This window comes from Gallinula chloropus, assembly GCF_964237585.1.
Source record: "Gallinula chloropus genome assembly, contig: HAP1_SCAFFOLD_160, whole genome shotgun sequence".
Classification (NCBI taxonomy): Eukaryota; Metazoa; Chordata; class Aves; order Gruiformes; family Rallidae; genus Gallinula; species Gallinula chloropus.
In genome coordinates, this window is record NW_028168569.1 from 119,189 (window position 1) to 135,190 (window position 16,002).

Sequence of the window (16,002 nt, forward strand, 5' to 3'; positions counted from 1 at the left end):
CCTTTCCTTGCAGCTATTGCATAATGCTAGACAGGTCCAGTACTTTGGGGGATTTCTGTTTAAAAGGCATTAATATAAAATAGAATCATAGTATGTTTTGGGTTGGAAGGGGCACTTTTTCTACCAAACCAAGGCCCGCCCAGCCTGACCTTTAACACTGCCAGGAAGGGGGCAGCCACAGCTTCTCTGGGCAGCCTGTTCCAGTGCCTCACCTGCCACATAATGAACAACTTCTTCCTAATATACAATCTAAATCTACCCTCCTTCATCTTAAGGTCATTACTCCCTGTCCTGTCACTACACTATAAAGCACCTCTTCATCTTTCCTGTACATCCTCTTTAAGTACTGGAAGGCTGCAAAAAGGTCTCCACAGAGCCCTCTCTTCTTCAGGCTAAACAAGCACAACTATCTCAACCTGCTTAAGCAGGTCCACATCTTCCTTATGCTGGAAACCCTAGAGCTGAATATATGCAAGCCCAGATGAAAAATATATTGTTGAGGCTTTTATGTTTCAGGAATAGCTTTTGTGAGTCTCCTAAAATTCAATAGCCTGAAGGCTGGAACTAAGAAGCATGCAAGTTCCATGAAGCAGAAAACCATAAGGAAAAAATAACTTATTTTTTCCATGTTGTTAAGGTTTGGTGTTTCTAGTGGTTTCTTTCAGCTTTTTTTCTACGTGGCAGGTTTCTAAAAATTTTTGGTGGGATCTGATCTCCCCCAAGTGTCTGTTGCACAAAGGAGGACCTCAAATCTGCTTCTAAAAGATTTACTTTTGACATATATTTAGTTTACATTCTTCTGTTACTTCCAAGTCGTCTGTAGTGACTGCAAATTGAAGGATTACTGTAATGTAATCCTCCATTAACATTTTTATTAGTTAAGAGCAGAAGTTTGAACTCAGAAGCAAACAGAAGCCTGTGGAGATCACAGAACACATATGTATGTCTTTTGCAGTTAATCCCACTTACAGGTTCCAGTACTTGAAGCTAAAGTTTGATTACTAGCCCATTGGAAGTGGATTAATTTAGTACTGTGATCATAATGATGAAACATTTCTCTGAGAGGTCTGTTAGGATTGCCTGAAGGGGAGTGAGCCAGAGATCTGCATAGACCTCTGGTGATGATAGTAATGAAGGTTAGAAAGTCCTCCTCCAGCACTGCCAAACTGGTTAGTGGTTGCACTTGATTATAATGCAGATTATACTAATCATGGAATGAGATGGCCACTTCTCATTTCCTCAAGATGACCTATATATTCTGGGAACAGGAATCTCCAAGGACCAGAGTCAAGAGGTGAGCAAGAGATAGGCAATGCCACTTCAGATTCCCAGTTCTTGGGAACTGCCCTCCATCTGCAGGGCAGAACTTTCCTGAATCCCTGATGTATTTGTCATCTATAGGAGTACAGACATAGTGGGAAATGCTTTTCCGCCTGGAAATGGAGAGCACTGTACTCTGTTGTTGCTGATTCTTTCACCAATTTTTGGCTGGAAAAGCACGCTCTATAGCATTTCTGTCACTGTGTATCCTTGGGGGTTTTTGCCAGATGAATTATCTGGAGGGTATTTTCACCCCTGAGGCCAAGAAGCTCTGTCTTCTTGTATCACGGTAAATTTATATATAAATTCATCCAAAATTCTCCAAGAAGAAATATTGCTTGGCAACTGTTTTAATTCCCTTCTCTGCAAATAATATTTCCCTTCTCTTTACAGTGTTCACAAAATAAACAAATGTTTAAAAGCCTCTAAGAAAACTGTACTAATAGTTTGTTTTACAAGCAGACAGTATGCATTTGCTAAGGCAGAGGCAGGGAAAATGGTGTTTGTTTTCTCCATATGAGCTCATAAGTTTTGTTGTCATCAGAAGGGATTAGACACAAATATGTTTAAAAGCATGGATTCCTCCATAACAACAGATTTCTCTGGGGCAGTGTGGCTGGTGATGCCTGATTTTATGCGTGTGTCAGAAAGCAGAATCAGGTCACTGCTGTGTCTTATCAAGTCAGTTTCCAGAAGGTTTTTTTTTTTTGCTTTAGTTCAGTGACAGAAATGAAGACTGGGTTTGTTTATTTCTTTGTCATGACACAGAGCTGAGAGTGGAAAGATCTGTCTTTCATCTTATAAGCAATTGTTTTTTTTAAATACTAGGCTCACTACCGCCCATGGTGATCGGCACCAGAATTCACCTCCAATAGAGGCCACGCAACCGTTGCAATCCTGCCCCTCCCCGTGCTGCACTGGAGGGGAAGAAGGGAGTGAAATCATGATTAAAGTGAAGTCTGCTAAGAAGGGAGGGGTGGGGGGAGGTGCTCTAAGATCTGGTTGCATTTGTCATTGCCCAACTCTGGTGTCACCGGGTGTGCAGCGCAGTGTAATGCGTTAGAGTTTTCTTTCCTTTGTTCTGTGTTGAGTCTGTTTTCCCCTTGACGCTGACTGTATAATGATCTCTCCCTGTCCTTATCTTGACTCCTAAGCCTCTCAACATATACTTTCTCCCTTGTCCAGCTGAAAAGTGGAGTGATACACTGACTTTGTCTGGCCCACATAGGTAAATATCAGACAGCAAGAACTCTATGGTTGTATTATGTACCTCTCAATTTATCTACATCTGTAATTACTTAACAATGACTATTCTTTCTTAGCTCTGCCAGCCTTTTATAAATCGTATGTGAAGTCTTACATCGTGTCCAAAATATTAATAAACTGGCATTGTTTTATTTACAGATGTTTTCATAGATGGCCAAATATAGTTCTTGCCAACTTTAAAAGTCGTATTAACAAAACCCAAGATGGAGGCCCTTTTGTCTTTTTGGCTATAGGACGGAATCTTTTTGTTTCTTATTTCAGCATCTACCTCTAAATCCTTTAGATGTGAATTTTCGTCTGTTTGTCACCTGCTTAATTGTTTTCAGTGGAGGGAAACTCTTTCTGTTGCAGAACAGGCAACATCATCTGAGCTGGAGCTGTTCACAGACAGAAAAGCAGGACAGCAACACGGACTCCATTCCAGTTCACAAACAGGCATCCTGAGCCAGTGAATTCCTAGTAACCTCTGGTAGCAAGCTGATAGGATGCATTTTGAATGCAAAGCTTCCATCCAAGGGATATACCCTTTTTTCTTTTCTATCCCTTTGACACCTTCCCTAGAGTTTCAGGTCTTGGAAAGTCAATATAGCAAGATTGGGTATATGATCTTCAAGCTACAGTATATATATACCTTTCCCAGCAAAGCAGGATTCAGTGTTTACTTTGGCTTCTTTGGGGTATCTGCACATGCTGTATGTATCCTGTTACTGTGTCAGTAGAAAGACAACATAAAATTGGTCTAGCTCTGAAGCTTGAGGGCTGATGGCATGTTGCTCTATGTGGTGGTCATGGAGCATACTAAAAGAAATGAATTTAATTACAAACTTTTGACATTAATCACCATGAGCAATGATGTACACATCACCTTGTCAGATGAGCTTGCTACGTGCAGTTTGCTGGCAAGCTGGGGAATTTATGAAGCATTCAACTCTGTCACTTTTAGCTGGATTTAACACACGGTACCGTTATGCTCACATAAAGATCTTCGTGAATGAGATCTGAAAAATGTTAACTGCACCAATCTCAAAGGATCAGCACAATGAATATGATCGTGTGTCCATGCTGTATATATCCACTTAGCTAATCTAAACCTATTAGGGTAACTTAAAGACTAAATTCAAATGATCAAAAGGAGCTTGAGGTAGTATGAAAGCATAAAACTCCCACGACAAATTCAATCTCATTTAATTATATATACCATAAAAAAGAATTTATTTTAATCCACAGATAATTCTTTGGTATGGTAAGTATGGATTTTTGAATCCTAGTCTTCTTTTTCTCAGGTGTGGGTTTTGGGGTGGGTTTTTTTGTTTTTTTTTACAGGTAGGACTTTTATTTTCAATGCAATCTTACTTTTTAGCAAGATGCATCACCTCATATAAGAATCTGATGCATCATCATATTCCTATAGGCAAGCATTAGCCCATATGCAGCCCATTTGTCAGAGAAAAAGACCCTGTAGTCTCTGGAGCTGTGCCTTGTATGCCCCCTTTTAGTTCAGGACAGCAATTGAACACCAGAAAGCCAGTTAGGAGGAATAATAGGAACCCACTGTAGCTCTAAATAAACACATTAGCTTTCAATGTTTACTCCTCTGTTAGCCCTACTTATTTAATCTAGATTCATGTGCATCTTACTTAGCAGATCCTAATATGATGACGAAAATTAATTAGACATCCATTGTATTCCTGTATCTATGCAAGTTTACTCCCTATATAACACTGCCTAAATATAGTGTGCTACCTGTTCTGCTGAGCATTCTAATACTTCCTCCAGTCAAGATGGATCTCCTGCCACTTTCTTCTCCTTTGCCATATATTATCCCATATCAATCCTAGGGAGGAATGTGGTCTTGCTGAGCAGTATGAAATATGAGAAGGACTCGGAATATACTAAGCTGCCTCTAGCAGCAGCCCATCACAATTCCAGGCTATGCAGTCCAAAACACTATAGGGTCTGTGGTGAAACCTTCAGAAGCCAAGGCTGCAGTAAAGAAGTTCAAGAGACCGTACGTCTAGTAAGATCAGTAGAGGAAGAAATTGTATACATTGTTTAAGCCTTCCCCTTCATTCATATCCCAAGTATTTTCTCAGAGTTCATTTTTCTGAGGTCACATAAGCAATTTAATCATATGTTCCTAAAAGCCCGTGTGACTTATTAGTACATGGTTTACTTCCCATTGTTTTTTGGCTTTGTTCTTAATTAACTAAATCAAAAATATCATTAGTGTCATTTGGCAACTGGCTACTAATGTTTCAAAATGTTGTGGCTGGCCTATTTAGGTGGTTTGATCTTAATTTTCCCCTGGTGTGCTTCCAGTTTCTACCTGCAAGACAGCAATTTTTATTTTCCTAAATCACAGCAGAGCCCAAGTTGCTTGAAGGAGCAGCAGATACTGCCTGCTGATAACCAAAGCCTTGGGGCCAAATACTGAGAGAGGCATCCTGCTCTCAGCTGGGCTAAACCATTATTATTATTTAAAAAAAAAAAAAAATAATAATTATTTGAACATTTCTATGTGTCCTTGTCAGCAGTGGAAGACAGGATAGTAGGATAGTTTCTATACTATGTATAAAGATTCCAGCTTTAGTGGGGTATAAGGTGGAGTATCAAGAAAAGGTACTAAACTGGGGCTGTTTATGGACTTCACGTTTCCAGTATCTTAAAACTACAGCGGCTACTGGATTTGAAAGAAATATCTTATACAAGGCTCTGATTAATGCATTTCTTAGTCTAGGACACAGACACTAAACTCACTGAAGCCAACTAATAGATGATGATAATATCTTATCTTTTCAGTGCAATTACCTTTTAAAATGAGTCAAACCTTTCACTGAAAGGATAAACCTTTCCATAGCAGGTCTTTAAAACCTTGAGAGGCTGGAATAAGATGATGTACATGGACAGGTCATTGACCAAGAACAATATTAGACTAAGAGTAAGTTATCTCTTAGTTTTTGTAATAAATCAGAAATAAGGTTATAGTGTCCTTAGAAAACAGTACTTAATTAGAGGTTATCCTTCAAGGCACACACAATGTCTTATCAGTGCTTCTTTTATCTTAAAGGTGGTTTTGATAGCAGCTTAGCACTGGGAACAAGCAGTCTATTCGATTAGCAGCATACATTTCCCACTCTTTCTTTCCTTACTTTGAAGATGTTCTTCCTTTTCAATTGATAATTATAATTTCAAATTGAGCATAAGCTGATTTAAAAAAAAAAATCAGTGTTAATTTTAAAGGCAATATACTGAAATGGAATTGTTTTCCTAATGTAGCCTGTCCTATTTGATAGCATGAAGTATATATAGTAGGGAGCTTATTTGCTTATTTCATTGATTATTTTATCAGGTCAGCAGTTGTTTATTTATTATGAATTCAGTCTCTTCCTTTCTCTTCCTCCATGTCCCCACTGCACACACATACTGATTTTGATTCACTGTGTCATTCAATTTTTAGTGACAACTCAGAATTAACCTTCTTATTGGCTGCTTGTCAACATTATAAATTATTTCAGAACTGTTTTCTTTCCCTGATTTTTTTCTATTAAGACTTATTAACGTATGTTAAAGTTCATATATTTATTTTCATTTCCAATTGAACACATCTCTCTTTAGCATTACCCAACTCTCTCCCTCAGTCTTCAGCACTAATAGTGATCATTGTAGGTGTCCTTTCTTGGGTGTTTTTTTAATTTTAATAATGAAGCCGCTACATATTCCCATTAAATATGTTACCATGGTTGTGTTAACTGATAATAAGTATGATTTGGGCTATCCTAACTGACTTCTCCTGAAGTAGATCGGTGTTTTGGATTAATTTCCTAAATCTATTACAAAGTTGGAGTTTGCCTTTAAAAAGCTTAAATATCGTGATTAAATATGATTCAGAAATCTGCTTATTTTAATTATTTTAAAATTCATTTTCTTCAGCTTTTTAAAGCAAATACCTTGCTTTTCATGCCTTGCTTCTTCTACAGACTGTCTCTTCATCTCTTCTAAAATGTTATTTTGTTATATTTTTTCATGAATTATTAATAGCATGATTTAACTGTAAAGTTGAAATCACACATTGTTTCTAAATTCATAATGAGGTTGTTATGCCTTTTTCCTTTTTAAAATTCTATATCTGTCTATGAGGATTTAAATCCTTTCCTTCTATCCTTAGAGAGGACTGTGATAAAAAGCATGCATAAGTTTTACTCTGATTAATCTGAGTCTGGACCACCAACACATACACCTAGACAAAAGATGATATAATTTTGTTAGTAAAAAACGTGTAGGCAAAGATGGTACTTTTGTTTATATGACTGAATCCTTGGTAGTGGCCCTATCAGTTCTTTTTACTGTTGCAGCAGTTTCTCTTTCACAGTGGCAACCCATGGCTAATTCAGCTTCACATCCATGGAAGTAAACCAAAAAAAGTGAATGGACTGAATGGCTTTTTGCCAGGACAAATCACTTTTTATAGCAGGAGCTTCAGAGTGATATTATAAGTCATTGACAGGATATTATTGATTTCTTCTGGGATAACCTAGAAGTTTCAGGGCTAGTTATATTATTTCTGTAACTGTCATAATGTTCCTGTTGTAGTAATAGTATGGCTGTGGAAAAAGCCTGTATCTTTTAGGTATGCCCACCTCCTATGCTCCTGAACCAGTTCTTAAAACAGTTGTTACTGTTTGAGAGGAGTGCTGTATAGCTGCTATTAAACTTTAACTGTTAAAGTAGCAATCATTGTCATCTGCTTCTTAGGAAGGTAGGTCAGGAGACAAGTGCAACAAAATGCAGGTAAATGCCTGGTCTTCCTTGCCTCCAGAGGATGTACTGGAGTCCAAAAAGATGCCGCGTTATTAAGAAAAGACAACACAGGGATGGTTCATTGTCAGAGCACTTATTTGTGTATATGATGCATGTGCTACACATGAATGCCTTCTTCTACACAATTAACATAATAATATGCATGATGTTTACATGGAATAACATTCCTCAGGTCCAGAGACATTTTTCTTTATCTGTTTCATATATGTTGCTTCTACCAAGCAACGTAGAGTAACAGTGCCTCATGAGTTTTATTGAATTTTCAGTGAGTAGGTGGCATTATGTAAATGAAGATTAATCTGTAAAGAAATAGCTAGTGAAGTTTGTGGATAGTAAAATCTATGTTTAATGAGTAATCCCCAAGGAAATAAAAATTTAAACAGTGTAAGTCCTAATGATACTTGTAAGTGCTTAAAATTTTAAGTAAGCAAAAGAGTTCTATTTGGTTCTACTTTCAGATGTAAAAGCTGAGCAGACTAAATGAAAACCTGTGAAATTGCTGTGGTCTTAAGGTCTGTCATAAATATCAAAATACATATTCTTAGCCTATGTGTATATATGTCTGTGCGTACTAACAAAACACAGAACTTGCAAATCCAGGATAATATGGGACTCTGAAATGTCTGTAAGTTATTTAACAGTGACCTCTTTGCTTAGTGCCTTGGGGCCACAGAGCTTGGGAAAGCTGGCTTTGAGGTTGCAACACTTTGCCTTACTTGGAGTTGAGTGATCGTGTTTTTAAAACGTGCAGTCTCTGTACAGATCTCTTTTTAGATCTGTAGACCCTAAGAAGTCCATATCAATACATAATCATTTTAAATGACCCCTACAAGTGGTCTTTCACAGCTACCCTGGGAGATTTCCAAGGTCATAGGATGGGAATTTTCAGAGCACTGTGTTTATCTATAACAATGTTAATGGGACTAATAATGTATTCAGTACATTCTCTGAGGTTAATTACTTGATAGTTGACGTACACTTAAGAACTGGAGTAGGCAGTTACTCTGGATTCACTTGAGATTGTTACAACAGAAGGGCAAAAGATCAAGAAATTCATGGGATTTTGCATTCTTTTAAATATTTAATATTTTTTTCTTATCTTTTAAAAATACAGTCATTGTAATATATCACCATATCCAGCACAATATTAGCATAATACTTTTTTTTGCACAGGAAAATTTATGATTCTGCCCACTGAATACAGAAATATTAATGGGCTGTATCAATAGTTAGGGTAGCCCTCAGTAACTGAGCATAATAGGTTTAAATCTCTCAGATTTCTGCTATTATTTTAGCAAGCTACTTTTCTCCCCTGCCCATCAGTTTCCCAGCTATGTTCTAAACCAGTGGAAAAGATAGATAAATAAAATACCTTGGCTGGAGGATTCCTGCTAAGCTACTCTCATTCACCTAAACAGCCCGTAAACAAAGCCTCAGTTGGAGAAGTTAGAAGCTCTTCAGATAGAATGCCTGACATCCAGCCACAAGCTTGGCTGTATATAAATATGTAGTTTACAAAGGGGAAAGAAAACTGTCACTAAACTGTTATGAGAATAAATTCCTCAATGTTTGTGAAGTACTTTGAAAGACTCAGATTTCAAGGGTCTTGAAAAGAGTACATGTGTAATGTAGTATTTTAACATACAGGGATATGTAACTCAGAATTGCATATTTGGCAGAGAAGAAGAATGTTGGACTTTCACCTTATAGCTTTGTGGGCAATCATGGGTGAATAAAAATGGTTAAAATGAGACATGACTGCAGTTCCCCCAAAATAGACAAAGGCCTAGTCAAAAATCTACATTTCTATGAAAACCTATGAATTTCAATGAAAATATATTTAGTCAACATGCAGTAGATTCAAAGTCAAGTGCCGGTTTGAAATGTGTTGGAGTGAAGAACCACTCTTTTTGGGCCCCGTTATTAAGGAAAATAATTCAAAGTTTGGGCTACAGAGTCTGCTAAGAAAGAATTGTATTTTCATTACATGGCATTATATGCTCCCTATAGCCTAGAAATTACGTCACTCCTTTCAGATACAAGAGGCCATTGCTTCAGTTCCTGTTCTAGGATAGTTTTCTCTGTTTTAAGTGTTTTAGTGTAACCTCCACAACCTGCAGGCTGGAAGTGACAACCTGTCTGGAGTCAGCTCCATTTTTTTCCTAGAGGTACTTTTATTTATACTTGCTAATTAAGAATACCTACGAATACTGGTTTCATTCAAAGATGTTTTTGCTATGTTTGTAATATCAATTATTTCCATTTGATCTTCCCTAGTGACACACTTGAGCCTGCAGTTTCATACTGGTTCTAGTGGCCATAACCCTGGCAAACGGCAAAGCTCTGGCTATGTACAGAACACCCGCACATTGATCTGCTTTTAAAAGGGAATAAATAATACAGGTTTCAGATGATTCAAACTCAGTGTCAGAATACATTATTCTTTCTCTAACAGTGGCGTATAATTTGAAAACACAGTCTTCTGGTGGAAAGCTGGAGTTTTTTTGTTTTGTTTTGTTTTTCAATGTTTTGGTCTGTCATTTCACCTTTGCTGTTGTAGAAATGCTTATTTTTCTGATAATCACACTAATGTTTTAATACTATGTTTAATGTCATTAAATGTTTTTCATGTTATTTATTATTTTAATGCTATTGAAATACTAGAGTTCACTTTTTTTTTCACATACATAGCTCAATTGTTAAGTAACAGTTTGGAAGGTGTAGTGACACTGCAGCATGAAATCATTTCACATTAATTTCTGCTTTTTATTTAACTCTAGTGGTGATTAGGAGTCATATTCTCAACCTCCTTCAGATCAGCAGGTGATGGGATATCCAAAGCATGTGGAATAAAAGTTTTGGTCCTAACATCACCCATTCCCTGCCCCAGTTTGGATACTATTTGTTTTCTTTGTCTTTTAAATTATTTTGTGCTATCGATATTCCTCTCTGGCCAGCAACAGGGAGGCTACACCTGGAATACTCCATCCTGCTCTGAGATACACTGTACAGAAGAGATATGGAATTAATAGAGAGAGTCCAGTCAAAGGCCACTAAGATGATGAAGGGACTGAAGCACTTCTCCAGTGAGGAAAGGCTGAGAGAGCTGGGATTGTTCAGCCTGGAGAACAGAAGGCTCAGGGAAGTCTCATCAATGTGCATAGATACCTGCGGGGAGGGTGCAAAGAAGGCAGATCCAGGCTCTTTTCAGTGGTGCCCAGTGACAGGACCAGCGCCAACGGGCGCAGACTGAAACACAGGAGGTTCCCTCGGAACAGCAAAAAGTGTCTGGAGGTTTGGTTTTTTTTTTACTTTGAGGGTGACAGCACTGGCACAGAGGGTGTTCAAAAGATATCTTGACACAGTCCTGGGCAACTAGCTGCACATATTCCTGCTTGAGTGGGGGGTGGGGTTGGGTCAGATGATGTCCAGACGTCCCTTCCAACCTCAGTCGTTCTTTTGTTCTGTGATACACAGAAACAGCTCACTCAAAATTATTTGCTTTGGAGAATAAGTAAGTTAAAAAAAAAAAAGAAAAAGAAACAGCAATTGTGCAAGCAGCTCACAAAGGGAAACAGAACTGCTGACAGCAATACAGAATATTTTCTCATACAAATCCTAACACCCAAACTGAAAAGTTTCCAAATCAGTAACTACAGGATAGGCAAGAAAGGACTTGCTTTACTTTTGCACTTCAATTTGAATCTCTTTTGCTTTTATTTTTTTTACTGTGCTTTCCATACATTCACATACCTGCATAACTGTCGGATCCTTCGTATGGCCACTGCTTCAAGAAAGCTGCAAAAGAAACGATACTTTTATCTGAGTTCCTGGATGCAAGTCGTCCAGAATTCATTTACGTCCTCAGCTACAAATCCTTTATAATTTGAAGTCCCTACTACTTTTATATTGCATTAATCAGAAGAGGTAGCCAGGTATTAGACTAACTAGCATAACTTACTCAGGAAGCAAAAGCAGGCACAATCATTATATACAGACTGCAGACAGGCTGTGCCTGGGTGTCAAAGACACAGAAAAAGCCTGAAAATTGCTGAATGGCTGAAATAATACAATTGCAAAAGAACCTCAGTTACCATTAGATCCCAACTAATAGTTTATGGATGCTCAAGACACAAGGTACAGTGTTGGGCTGTGCTGTGGCATTTATCTGTAGAACTGGAAGACAGGGGTTTTGTTGTATCATTGGTATTACTAGAGAAGCTCTGTTCAGAGCAAAATGTCCTTAACTTCTTTATAGGGCTCTTTCTATTTGTATGTTTTACCAATTCCATGGAGAAACAAACTTCCACCTGTGTTAGCAAGAGACTGTTGTCATCTAAATCATTATTTAAAACTTCACATTGTTACAAAATGCCAATCACTCTTTGATTGCTATACATGTTATATATTTCATGATCATAGAACACAAGCTTCCTGCTAAGTATGAAAAGAGACAGCCACATAAAGCTCTCATCTTTCTTCTGCTTGCTAACCAATAATCTTTGTTCCAGCTATACTGAAAATATGTATTTAACTGCAAAATGGCAGAAGACTCCATCAAGTTATTGACTATTTATTTGTCACAGTTTATAGCTTAAAGCAATTTGCTAATAATAAATTTGCTTTTTTCATTAAAAAAGTTAAATTTTAAACTCCAGACTTCTATAAGGCTTTAGAGCACTAACGAATGAAAGAGAATAGAATTAGGAAAGCAAATAGTCTTTTAATAAATGTATTAGCTTGACTTTGTTTTGGTTTGTACCCTTCTGTGCAACTGTGAACAAATTATTTGATCTTGTATTCTCTGTAGCACAGGGATAATGTTTCACTCTTTTTTTTTTTTTTTTCTGGTGTCTTGTCCATGTGTTTTACAAACTCATTGAGCCACCAGTTATGATTTTTTCCATGTAAGTGCAACAAGAAGTGGAAAATAAAAAGGACTGATTTTTTTCTGGTATAGGTGGGTCCTACATTAATATTGAAAAGCAAAGGTAAATTCCTTACTATGAAGAATTTGCTATATATATGAAGCATTGAGTCAACCAGGAAAAAGTTCTGCATACAACCTTTTGAGAAGAATTTTAAAGAACCCCTCATCCTTCTTAGATTTCTGCTTGAAATGGTGCCTTGAGACTTAACAGTATTTTTCACAAAGATCACTTTATTTTACTGAGTTTTGTGTACAGCTGAAATAAACAATTCCACTTTTGTTTTATAAAGAGCAATTTCATTTATGTAACACCTGATGTTCAAACATCTGTGTTTGTGAACCAGAATTGTCAAAGATACTGGCTTAGTTTTGGAACCAAGTTTATTGGTTGACTTTGAGTGTCCAAGTTTTTTATGTGAAACATCACATTGGGTTATACTCAAACCAATTACAAAGTTTCTGATTGATGTGAGGTTTGGATTTGCTTGGTTTTTTTTAAGTAGGAATATGTTTTTGCATAAATACTGTAGCCAAATTAAATTTCTCTAATACTCAAGTGTTTTACTAGAAAAAAAAAGATAAAATACTTGTCTTAACTGATGCCTAGGCAGAACTGTAGGAGGGGTGAATGTGAGGTTAGGGAAAAAAGCAGGTAGCTATGATTTGGTACAAGACCTTTGCATTTCCATTCATTTTTGTTTAATGATAGCTCTTGTACACATTCTTTCTCTGCATTGTCTTTTATTTGCTTTGTCTGTTTAACTGAATGAATTAATTCTTCAGAATTTAATGAGGAGTTGCTACTTAAATGACAGGTTAGATGGGTTTGTAACATTCTATAAGGCTGATACGTGCCCAGGCCTGGCAAAATGAGGAGAGGGACCTTTATAATTGTGCCTCTGCCACAACTTAAATAGAGGGTTAGGAGTTTACCAAGTCTCTTCAGCAACCAGGCCGTACTCATCAACTGTTAATTACTTGGAATTGGAACTAATTGTATTTATGCTTTGTGCTGCAAACCAATTTTTGGTAAAGGAAGGAGGAAGCTTTGAAAATTTATAGAATGTGGCAATTTAAATTCTTGAGGAATCGTATTTCCTTGATCACAGCAGAAAAGAAAAATCAAACTGCCAGTAATTTAAATATGATAATTTTTGTAATAACTTGACAGCAGATGTGAACAAAGGAGACATGAAATAGATAAAGACGGGAAAATTGAGAGCAGAGAAGCTCGTGTATGCAGAGCCGTATAATATCTGTGGAAGCAACGTGACTTGGCTTGGTTTCTATAAATTCTCTGCAGCTAAATGAATGTAAGTCAGGTTTTTTTTGGCAGGCAGTATTTTCTTTGACTTGGCTCATAAATGAACACAGGACCAAAGAAGGATTTTTTTCTTCCACGTAGCAAGATCATTTAATCAGTTTCTCCTTAGACTGAACGCACACCTTCCTACAAACATGTGCTACAAACACAGGTTAGAGAGAGAAGGGCACAATAAAGAAGGTGCCATGGGCACTGGCAACACTAAGCGTGCTAAATTGTGGATTCTCTGTATCCTACTTAAGGTACCTGGTATGGAATAGGAGTGTTGTACCGTGAGCTATAACCGAGATACATCTGCAAGTGGATGTGTGTCTGCATATGCTTGCACTGTACAGTTCAGTTCATAAAAAACCCAGTGTGCTTTAATGAAGGCCATTTTTAAATCCTGTTACACCAGCAAAAAGAAGCAGGGGGAGTTGACAGGTTTTGATTGTTAGACTTGTTAAGCTTTATCGCCTTTTTGTAGTAAAGTGGAAGGGGAGAGCTACAGTTATAACTGTACTTGTTTATTAAAACATTTATCATAAACAAATCACTGCTTCTGTCCCTAGGTCCTGGTTTAAATTCTGAACTCATGTTTTACAAGCAGCAAGTTCTCACTTTAAAATGGTCTGTGATAAAGGCTTGGTATATTTTCTTCTCTCTCAAAAAGCAGATGTTCGTATTTGAACAAGGTATCACATGAGCTACACCGACAAAGCATATTATGTTCGTGTCTGGGAGGAAGAGAGGGGATGGGAAAAGCTCTGTCCCCAAATCTTTTGCAGAGCGTTTATGCATGTTAGGTATGCTTACCAGTTTCCTCCTGCTCTTCCATTGCCCGCACTTCCCAGGCACGCCCCTCTCATCTCCAAGGCCTGAAAAGTCTGCTTTTACTGCTGCTGTCAATGACTGTCTCTAGCAGCCAAGTGGCACATCTGGATGCCTGTGGAGAGGAGTTTAGGCAAGGAACAACCAGTACAGCCTCTTGGCCCACTGTCTAGTCAGCAGAAAAGGCAACAGAGAGAACACAACAAAAGTGGCATGTCATGCCCTTTTCATAACTGACATTTTATTCATAAAGAATATATGGCTATCCTGCTCTCTGCACGGCTACTGATATAGGCCTTTACTGGCAGAAGTTTTCCAGGAATCATATGCATGCTTCCAGATAATCATTTGAACATGTTAATTGTGATTGCTCATTTTAATATGCCATATGCTTAGTATCTTAATGTTGCATCCTTTGAATACCTCCCATTTTAATCCAAAATATCTCGTTTGCCCCATTGTCTGCTAAACCCCTTTGCAGAATTTCTCCAGATTCGTGACAAGCCAAGCCATTAACCAAATAGCAGTGGTGTGAAAGCTAGCTCATAGGCATAAGCCATCTGGGAAGTTCTTCAGGAGCACTGCTGTAGGTGTGCCTCATACTTCATTTACAGAGAAGGACGTGTCTCACTGGAGACTTGGTTTCAACATGTTTCTGATGACAGTTAACATCGGAACAAGCTGTAGACTTACCAGATGACTTAACCTCCACTGAAAAACAGATTCAGAGTAAATTATTTGAACTGTATGCGCTTTGTGTCTTGGGCATCTGCCTCGGCCCTGGTCAGTTGAAACTTTTATGGATGCCAGTAGGCCTATTGTTAAAAACAGATCATTCTGCAGATTACTTCCTCACCTGCTACATCTTCTTATTCCTTTTATATGCTCATGTATAATAGTGCCATGTTTAAAGTAGAAAAAGAAGGGTTTTACTATTTAGGGTGTGCTTATTTTGAATGTTTGAGTATTAATATCCATACTTGGGTTATTTCAGGACCATCCAGACCAGAGATTTCCAGGCGACTGACTTTTCTCTATTTTTGCTTTATAATTTCTAATCTTATTTATATAATCATTCTGGAAGACACTAACATGCTTTCTTGCAAACCCTAAGCCTACACAACACTTGTATATTTTATCTATTTTATATTGCCCTACCTTTCATTGTAGATGCATATACAACCTGCACAGCTATCCTGTATTTGCATTGTGTTCACAACCATAATAGATGTTTGGACACAAACTGTAACACATTGTAATGAATCAGCCTTGACCATCACATTTTTTATCAAATGTAAATTTTGCAAATATTTAAATATAATTCCAAATACCTGTGATGTGCTGGAACATTCCCATTTAGATGCCAGATATATAAGTGCAAAACTATTCCAGATTTCAGCAATAAAATCCGAAATTCTCCCAACACAGCTATGTGATACTTGGTCTGTTAAATATGGGTATGACAGAGGCCAAGCACCATCTCATCATTAATAAACAAACCATTACTCATGCTGTTAACATGGGCTCTCAGGTT